This window comes from Heterocephalus glaber, unplaced genomic scaffold (genome assembly GCF_053883595.1).
Source record: "Heterocephalus glaber isolate CG9 unplaced genomic scaffold, H.glaber_assembly_v1.0 deba00000281, whole genome shotgun sequence".
Classification (NCBI taxonomy): Eukaryota; Metazoa; Chordata; class Mammalia; order Rodentia; family Bathyergidae; genus Heterocephalus; species Heterocephalus glaber.
The window spans coordinates 34,888,063-34,898,432 of NW_028258139.1; the positions used below are offsets into that span (position 1 = coordinate 34,888,063).

The 10,370-nt window shown below is 39.6% G+C and overlaps 1 protein-coding gene and 1 long non-coding RNA gene across 3 annotated transcripts in view; one reads left to right on the top strand and one right to left on the bottom strand.

Annotated features, from left to right (window-relative positions):
* LOC101725543 (uncharacterized) overlaps positions 1 to 10,370 on the top strand; it is a 168,819-nt gene that overhangs the window by 59,406 nt on the left and 99,043 nt on the right. The window lies entirely within an intron of this gene.
* Positions 1 to 10,370, bottom strand: part of Npffr2 (neuropeptide FF receptor 2) — a 101,821-nt gene that overhangs the window by 3,801 nt on the left and 87,650 nt on the right. The gene's annotated exons all lie outside the window — the stretch shown is intronic.

Here is a 10,370-nt window from a genome sequence, read left to right on the forward strand (position 1 = left end):
ACCCATGTTCAAGAGTCTACCTTCTAGTTCCCCATAATCTCAGAAAGTTAAATATGACCTTTTCTCTTATGAGAAACCTAAAGCATTATGCAGGATTTTAACACAAGTAGTTTGGTCTCAGAGCTCATGACCTTAAGGTTAACTTAAAGTTAACTTCTACACGGTGTGCTCAGTAGACTGCTAGCTCTGCGGGGCTGTGATTGCCTGTTAATCAATGAACTATTTCTTCTTCATATTCTTGTCTGTTCCTCAACATGTTATCTGTGTGCTTGACCATGAAACGTGCTTTGGCCAATAGGACATTAGCAAGCCTGATGCACACAGTATAGCTTGTGCTTTTGGAACAGCTCCTCTGAAAAGCCAGGTTTGAGGTTTCAAAAAGCTTAAGTCTAATTTTTAAAAAATTTTAAACATGTAAAGACTGAGAAAAACAATATAGTTCTGTGTTATTCATATCCAAATTTAACAAATGTTAAAGGGTAACTATTTGTCATATTTCTATCAAATTTTTTTAAAGAAATCAAACATCACAGTTACGGTTGAAATGCTCTTGGCTGATATATTCAATCCTATTCTTCATCTTTCCTTGGACATTCAGAAGTTGCTATAAATCCCTCTTGTTCATACAGTGGTACCTCGGTTCATGAATTTAATTCATTGTGTAATAGTGGTCAAGAACCAAATTTATCATGTACCTAATCAAATTTCTCCATAAGGTTCAATGTAAATAATATTAGTCCACTCTGAAACATATGTATTTTTAATCACTAAAAAATGAAACAAACTACAGTACAGTATGAAGAGAGAGAACACTAACTTGCTTGAGGTGACTTCTGTTGTGGAAGACAGGAAGGTGGGTGGGGAGAAGGTTATTGTTTGGAGGGAGATTTCCTTCAGGGGTTTCCTTTCTTCTTTGTCACTTAGCTGCATGGTCAGTTTTGATGAAAAAATCTGTCTCATGTCACTTATTATTTCCTGTGCTGCACAATCCTCTGGAAATGAGATACCACCTTATTGTTCTTCAGATTCAACACTCTGTTCATTATAGTTTATGCTGGGGTGGTGCTGCTCAATAAAATCCCAGCATTCATCCCATTTTTTCATGGTGGATTTTATCGTATCACTGATAACCTCCTCCCTGTCTTCCTCTTCCTCACTGGAATGCTCCCTAGTGCTTGCCTTCTGGTGCTCACTCTGGAGTTCAGCAAGTTCTTCCACTGTCAACTCTTCCTTATGATCCTCAACAAGCTCCTCTATGTCTGCACAATCAATATTCAAACCCATACACTTGCCGGTTAACACAATCTCCTCCACTACCTGTGCATCAGACCGTTCAGTCACATAAATGACACATTGTGGCCACAGTTTCCTCCAGGCTGAGTTTAAGATCCAGTATGTGACATCTTCCCAGGCTTTTTTGTCAAGGAGTTTGATACAGTGAGGGATATTGAAGGGTTTCTTCTAGAATTCTTTCAGTGCCTCTTTGGTGATGTTGAAACACTTGGTGAAGAGCACTGCATGTATAACTTCTTGAAGTTGCCCATCAATTGCTGGTCCATGGGGTGCATAAGAGGTGTCATGTTGGGGAGGGGACTTGAGATTTTTGAAATAATACTCAGCATCTATATCATCCACCAAGGCTGGGGGTGTGCTGAGGTACTGTCCATCAGAAGAAGGCACCTTTGAGTCAGTTGGTTCTCACAAAGGTATTTCTTAATGCAGTCATTCCATAAACAGTTGTCTTGTGAGCCAAGCTTTCACATTGGCCTTCCACATGACAGGCGGTCTGGCCTTGTTCTTATTCTGTTCCTTGAATGCACAAGGGGTCTGGGAGTGCTACATCAGTAGTGGCTTAATCTTCAGGTTGGCACTTGCATTTGCACACAGCAAAAGGGTCAATCTGTCCTTCATGGGCTTGTGCCTCACAGAGTCTTTTACTCCTGTGTGATATGGATTCTGTTCAGCATTTTCTTCCAGAAAAGCCCTGTTTCATTACAGTTGAACACTTGTTGAGCAACTTATCCTTCTACCTTCATGAATTCTATGAATTCTTTCTCATTGGCTCGTGCAGTGGCCTTGTCCGAACTGGAAGCCTCACCATGTCTCATCACACTGTGGACCCCACTTACCTAGCAGACATTATCAAATCACCCTCTACTGGTTTTAAATTCATCACTTGTTACTCTTGTAGAGAGATTTTCCTGTAGTAAATCATTGTGTAGTTTCCTGGCTTTTTCACAGATCATAGCTTCACTAACACTATCACCTGACAGCTGTTTCCCATTCAACTACACTAACAAAAGTTTTTCCACCTCTTCCAGCATTTGTGTCCTCTTCTTGGTTAACATCACTACTCCTTTGGCCACATCAGCTCCTTTGATGGCACTTTATTCTTCAAAATAGTGGAGATTATTGACTTCACCATCTTGTACTTTGAGGCCAGATCAGTCACATGAATACCTTTTCTACAATTTCCTTCTTCAATTCAATGGCTATTTTCTTCAAGATCTTTTTCTTATCATTCTTGCTGTGCATTTTCTTGTTACCTTCACTATTGCTCTTCACATTCTTGTTACTTTCATTGCTGCTCTGCACTTTTTTATCACCATGCTTGCTCCACACTTTCTTTAGAGCCAGGCTGGATTGAATAATACTGTACAGAATTGTATGTGGTAAAAAGCACACAAAAAAGCTTCACAGCCAGTGTGCACAGGTCTGTGACCACAATCTGGAGTAGAAGAAGCCACAGCCATGTGTCACAGCAGGGAAGATGGCTGCATTTGTGTACATGCAGGGAAAATGATGACAGTTGGGTTTGTCACCTGATGCAGAGTTCAAAAACACAAACAAAATTTTGCAGAAGCCTTTATGCTCTGAGGTGTTAGTATATTTTTATGGTTTCCCTATATTAATCTGCATCTATAATGTTTTAATTTTACATAGTGGTGTATATTGTAAGTATTGTTATGCAAACTCATTTTTGAAATGTATGCATTTTGATGTATGTTGATTCATTTTTTAAATCATTGAATGACTACATCATTTTCATGACTGTAAAGTAGTCCATTGAATAAAGGCTGTATAATTTATTAATTCTCATTTCATTTACATTTTAAAATTAAGATAAATGTTTATTTTTAAATCTGCCCAAGAAACATGATAGGAACAGAAAAGGAAGACTTTAAGAATATTTAGTTACTAAATATAATGTGGAAGTAAACATATGTAAGCTCAAAATCCAAGTAGAAACCACATACGATACTAGTCTTTCATTCATTCTAAATATATTCAATTATGTAACAAAAATATAGGATTTCTTATAAATATTCACAATAATTTGGTGGTGGCTTAATTATTGTTAGTAATTATAACTGTTTATGTCTAAAATGTCCCCCAGATTCTCTTTTGATTAGAAAGTGATTATTAATGATCATGCAAGTGTTATGCTCATCGTGGGGTTCATTCATTAACCAGTGAGTTCAGTAGTTTATATGCTGTTAGGAAGGATGGGATGGAGGGATGATTCCCTGTGGGCAAGACCTGAAAGGATTTATTCTTCTCCTTTGCTCAACCCTTCTTATTCACTCTCTACCTTCTGGCTGTCATGAGGCAAGCAGCTCTTGTTCACCATGCCCTTCCACCATGCCATTTCTGTGTTGCAGCCTGCTGGGGATGGACTTAAACACCTAAACTGTGAGCCAAGTTAAACCAGTCTTCAAGTAATGGGAGTCGGGTATTTTTTCCAGCAATGGAAAACACAATACAGAAAGTTTTTACTCAGAATGGTTCATTGCTGTGACTAACCTGACATGTGGTTTATTTAGAACTAGTTTCTGGGAATAAGTTAGAAAACTTTATAGATATGAGCTAGAGAAGCCTTAGAATGCTGTAAGTGGGGCCTGGTGGATGATCTGGTAGGAGCTCAAAACACCTTGATGCTGACATCAATGGTGACAGTACAGGCCAGGCTCAGAAGGTTTCAGTTGGGAATGAGGACTCCATTGGCAATTGGACTGGAGGGCATGTGTATTATGCTGTGGCAGAAAATTTGTCTACATTTTGACCATGTCCTGAGCCTCTGTGGGAGACTGAAATTAAGGGCAGTGGACTAATTGATCTGGCAGAGGAAATTTCAAGGCAATCCAATATCCAGGCTATGGCATGAGTACTTCTGGATGATTTAAGAAGATTTATAATGAGCATTAGAAAGAAAAAGTACACTTGAAAAGATGAAAACTTTTCAGTTTCACCAGAAAGGAAGTGCCTACAAAATTGAGGCCAAAAAAAATCCAAGTACTTTGCCTCAGGGCAATAGGAAAGGCAGCTTGAAGGCATCTCAGGAACTGGCCAGATCCCACCAATTGCAGGTCCAAAGGTGCAGAATAATAAGTTCCTTTGAAATACTTTTTTTTAAAGATGGTCCCAGGGCATCCTGCTCATACAGGGCCACCTAGGGAAGTCCTTCTAAGAGTTTATGATCTAGGCATTCAGAAGCTACTGCAATGAATCAAGGGAGCCAGGCTACTGCTTGAACTAGTGGCAAACTTTGGCATCAGCCACATTATTTGTTGATCAGGCATGCAGAATGAAAGAATTGTGGATTCACAAAAAGCTTCTACCCATATTTCAAGAAAGATCCAGAAGGCCAGGCAATATACTCCTGAGAGAATGATTCATGAAGTTGCAAAGTGAAGGCAAAGGAATAGCAGGAAGTTGGAGATGCCAAGAACTTGGAATGTCTGCTTGAAAAAACTGAAGGCAAGAAATAGAGCCAGCTTAAGGAAGAAGCTGTGTGGGCTGCAACTAAAAAAGGCCATGGGTTGGGGCTGTCCAAGATGTTTGGAGCTCACATCTCATCACAACCCAATCCCAGTGCTGAGCATGGAGCTGTAGGATTTAATATTTTCCCTGCTGATTTTTGGCCTTGCTTTGGTCCAATTCTTTGTTATCTTCTTAACCCTCCCTTTTGGAATGGAAAGGTTTACTCTGTGTCATTGTATGTTGGAAGTACTTAATGTTTAGAATTTTACAAGGGCTCATAGCTAAAGGGCTTTCCCTGAGTCTCAGGGGAGACTTTGCATTTGGCCTTTCAGCACTTCTTAAATTGTTAAGATTTTGCTAACTCTTACAGAAGGGCCAAATACATTTTAAATAATTAGATGAATATGAGCCTTTTAGGGCCTGGAGTAACATGTTACAGTTTAGAATTAATGTGTTCCCAAAAGTCTCAACATATGTTTGGAAAGTGATTGAGTCACATGGGCAATATACTCAGCAGTGGATTCATCCACTGATAAGGTCAGTATTTCATGTGCTGTTAGGACGTGAGACCTGGTTGGAACGATGGCTCATGAAGGACATGACCTGAACAGGTGTATTCTTGTCCCCAGATCCTCCCTTCTTCTTTTTTCTGTGCTTCCTGGCTGTCATGTGGCAAGTAGCTTTCTTCTTCCATGCCCTTCCACCATACAATTTCTGCTTTAGAGCCAGCTGACAGGACTGAAACCCCAAAATCATGAGCAAAATTAAACCTCTTCTAAGTTGTGGGTATCAAGTATTTTGTCCCAGTGATGGGGAAGCTGACTAATACAGTAGTATAAAAAAAATACAGATGAGATAGTTTAATATAATCATAGTAACATTAACAGTACATAGCAAGTTCAGATATCATTAACCCCACATTTAATGTAAATTTATATCTTTGAGACACAGTGATTAATAAAATGTTTAAATTCTGTTCTTTTTACCTATAAACTAAATAAACAAAGAACAACATGATACATTCTTAGAAATAAGTTAAAATAGCATAGGTCCTGCTGCTCCCAGCCCAGAGGAAGTGGCTTCCAGGCTGCCATCCATCCTGCCCCTCCCAGCCGAGAGGTAGGGGCTTCTGAGCTGCCATCCCACTGCTCCTGGTTCAGAGGAAGGGGCTTCCCGGCCACCATCCCTCCTGCTACTCCCAGCCCAGAGGAAAGGGCTTTTGGGCCATCTTCTGTCCTGCTGCTCCCAGCCCAGAGGAAGGGGCTTCCCAGAAACTATCCATCCTGCCACTCCCAGCCCAGAGGAAAGGGCTTTTGGGCCGCCATCTGTCCCGGGCATCCCAGCCCAGAGGAAGGGGCTTCCAGGCTGCTATCCATCCCTCTGCTCCCAGCCCAGAGGTAGGGGCTTCTGAGCCAACATCCCACTGCTCCTGGTCCAGAGGATGGGGCTTCTGGGTCACCATTCCTCCCACCACTCCCAGCCCAGAGGAAGGGGATTCTGGGCCACAATCCCTACCGCTGGTCCCGGCCCCTGTCCCAACTCTCCCAGCTCAGAGGAGGTGAGCCATGCAGGAGCCAACAGCAGCCCCCTGTCCCCCCAGTCGAAATGAGAAAACACATAAATAAGTCTCAAAACCAGACTTCTAGATTACCTACAGCAACCCCAAAGGGAAATGAGATGGAACACTCTGATACTCAACCACCTGGACCCACTGAACTGGCAACAAAAGGGGATCTGGAAAAAAAGAAATCAGAAATGATTTCTCAGATAAGAGGAGAAAATGTGCTCATAGTGCAAGACATGATTAATAAATCTAGAGAGGAACTGAGGAACATGATGGAATCCCAACATAGGAAGCAACTGGAATCCATAAAAAAGATGCAAATAGATTTCCAGGAGATGAAAAACTCCACTGAAAGTCTACACAGCAGAATGAGGCAATGTGAGGACAGAATTTCAGACATAGAGGAAAAGATTGCAATTAATGACCAGGAAGAGAAAAATTGCTTCAAAATCATAAGGGAACATGAGAAATCAATCCAGCAACTGCTAGATGATGCAAAGAAGAATAACATAAGACTGATTGGGCTCAATGAAGAAACAGGAGAGAGTGCAGATGACATAAAAACTCTTCACAGAAATAATGGCAGAAAACTTCCCTAGCAGGGGAAAAGAACTTGACATACAGATAAGTGAGGCATATAGGACTCCAAAAGGCCTTGATCAAAATAAATCTACACATAGCTATATAATTGTTAAGATTCCAGAAACTCAACAGAAGAACAAAGTTCTCCAAGCAGTCAGAGAAAAGAAACAAATCACCTACAAAGGAAAGCCTATCACAATCACAGCAGACTTCTCAACACAAACCATCAAGGCAAGAAGAGCTTGGAGTGACATATTCCAAGCCCTAAAAGAAAACAGCCTCCAACCCAGATTGATGTACCCTGCAAAACTCTCTTTCAAAATGGATGGAGAAATAAGATACTTTCAAGGAGCACATTAGAAACTTTGTGAATACCAAACCAGCACTCCAAAGAATTTTACACAATATCCTAGGAACAGACGTTGAGGATCACAACCCCAGGAAGCAAAGCAGAATGAACCCATCTGTCATGACAAGAAATTAAATGTAAAGGGGGAGAACCCAACAAAAAGAAAAAGTCATGGCAATGACAAGTCAGTATGTTTCAGTTATAACCATCAACGTTAATGGTCTCAATCTGCCAATCAAAAGAAATAGACTGGCAGAATGGGTCAAGAAGCAAAATCCAACAATATACTGCATACAAGAAACACACTTCATTCAAAATGAAGCTCACAGACTCAAAGTTAAAAGGTGGAAAACAATACTCCATGTAACGGGAGCCCGATAAAAGCAGGAGTAGCTATCCTCTTTGCAGATCAAGTAGATTTCAAACCAACACTGATTAAGTGAGACAAAGAAGGACACTACATCCTTGTAAAGGGAAGAATCCAAGAAGAAGAGATGACAATCATAAATATCTATGCACCAAACACTAGTGCACCCAACTATATAAAACAAATACTAACAGACATGAAAAGTCATATATGCACTAATACAATTATAGTGGGGGAACTCAACACCCCACTGTCACAAATAGATAGATCAACTAGACTAAAAATAAGGAATGAAATGCTAGAACTCAATCAAACTCTTGAACAAATGAACTTAACAGATGTTTACAGTCTTCCACCCCACAAAATCAGAATACACATTCTTCTCAGCTGCACATCGGTCATTCTCCAAAATAGACCACATACTCACATATAGAACATGTTTAAGTAAGTGCAAAGGAATTGAAGTTATCCCCTGTATATTATCAGACCATAGTGAGATGGAATTGGAGATCCACAGCAAAAGAAACTGCAAGAATTTCATAAACACATGAAAATTGAACAACACACTTCTGAATAACCAATGGGTCACAGAGGAAATTGAAGAAATCAGACAGTTCCTTCAATTAAATGACAATGACAATACAACATATCAGAATCTATGGGACACAATGAAAGCAGTCTTATGAGGGAAATTCATAGCAGTGAATACACATATTAGGAAAACAGAATGAGCCCAATTAAACAACCTGATGCTGAACCTCAAGCTTCTAGAAAAAGAAGAACAGGACAACCCCAGAGCTCATACAAGGGAGGAAATTATAAAGGTCAGAGGAGAAATCAATGCAATGGAGACTAAGAGAATGATACAAAAAATCAATGAAGCCAAGAGTTGGTTCTTTGAAAGAATCAACGAAATTGACAAACCCTTAGCCAACCTTATCAGAAAAAGGAAAGAAAAGGCCCAAATCCATGCAATTAGGAATGAAAAGGGTGAAATTACAACAGACCCAGCAGAAATCCAGAGGATCAGCAATACCTACTTCCAGAACCTATATGCCAAGAAGATGGACAACACAGAAGAAATGGACAGGTTCCTAGATACATATGAATTACCAAAGTTGAACGAAGAAGACCTAAAAATTCTAAACAACCCAATATCAACCAAGGAAATTGAAAATGTAATTAAAAACTTATCAACTAAGAAAAGCCTGTGCCCTGATGGCTTCACTGCTGAATTCTACAAGACATTTAGAGAGGAACTACTGCCACTACTGTTTAAACTCTTCAATGAAATTGAAAGGGAAGCAATACTCCCAAATTCATTCCTGGAAGCAAGTGTCACCTTGATCCCCAAAGCAGAGAAAGACCTAACTGAAAAGGAGAAATATAGGCCAATCTCATTAGTGAACATAGATGCAAAAATCCTTAATAAGATACTAGCAAATAGAATGCAGAAAATCATCAAGAAGATCACACACCCTCATCAAGTGGGATTCATCCCAGGGATGCAGGGATGGTTCAACATATGTGAATCAATCCATGTAATACACTATATCAATAGAGCCAAGGACAAAAACCATATGATTATCTCCATAGACACAGAAAAAGCATTTGACAAAATCCAACATGCATTTATGATAAAAACCCTAGAAAAAATTGTAATAGATGGTCTCTACCTCAAACTGATAGAAGCCATCTAGGAAAAACCAACAGCCAATATCATACTAAATGGTCAAAAACTGAAATCCTTCACACTCAAATCAGGAACAAGACAAGGATGTCCACTATCACCACTCTTGTTCAATATAGTTTTGGAAACATTAGCCATGGCAATTAGGCAAGAGAAAGAAACAAAAGGAATAAAGATAGGAAATGAAGAAGTCAAATTGTCATTATTTGCAGATGACATGATACTCTATATAGAAGACCCCAAGAACTCCAACAAAAGCCTTCTAGACTTAATAATCAAATTCAGTCAAGTAGCTGCTTACAAGGTCAACACACAAAAATCAGTAGCTTTCCTCTATATGAATTATAGACTCACTGAGAGAGAAATAGGGCAAATAATTCCTTTCACAATAGCATCCAAAAAACTGAAATACCTAGGAATCAACCTACCAAAAGAAATCAAAGACCTCTTCTCTGAAAACTATAGCACTCTGAAAAGAGAGATTGAAGATGATATCAGAAAATGGAAGACATCCCGTGCTCCTGGATAGGAAGGATTAATATAGTGAAAATGGCCGTACTTCTGAAACTGCTAGATAGAATCAATGCAATTCCAATTGAGATCCCAGGAGCATAGTTCATGGACCTTGAGAAAACAATCCAAAAATTCATTTGGAACAAGAAGAGACTCAGAATAGCAAAAGCAATTCTAGTTAACAGAGACATGGCAGGGGCTATCATAATCCCCAACCTGCAACTATACTACAAAGTTACTATGATAAAAACAGCATGGTACTGGCAAAGAAACAGACCTGAGGACCAGTGGAACAGATTAGAAGATGCAGAAACAACGCCAGACACACTCAGCCATCTCATCTTCGATAATGGAGCCAAACACCCTCACTGGAAGAAAGATAGCCTCTTTCATAAGTGGTGCTGGAAAAATTGGGTTTCAACTTGCCAAAGATTAAAACTAGACCTATATCTCTTGCCATGCACTAAACTAAAACTGAAATGGATTAAAGATCTAAATATTCAAGTAGAAATGCTGAACCACTTGGAACAGAGTTTAGGTAGAA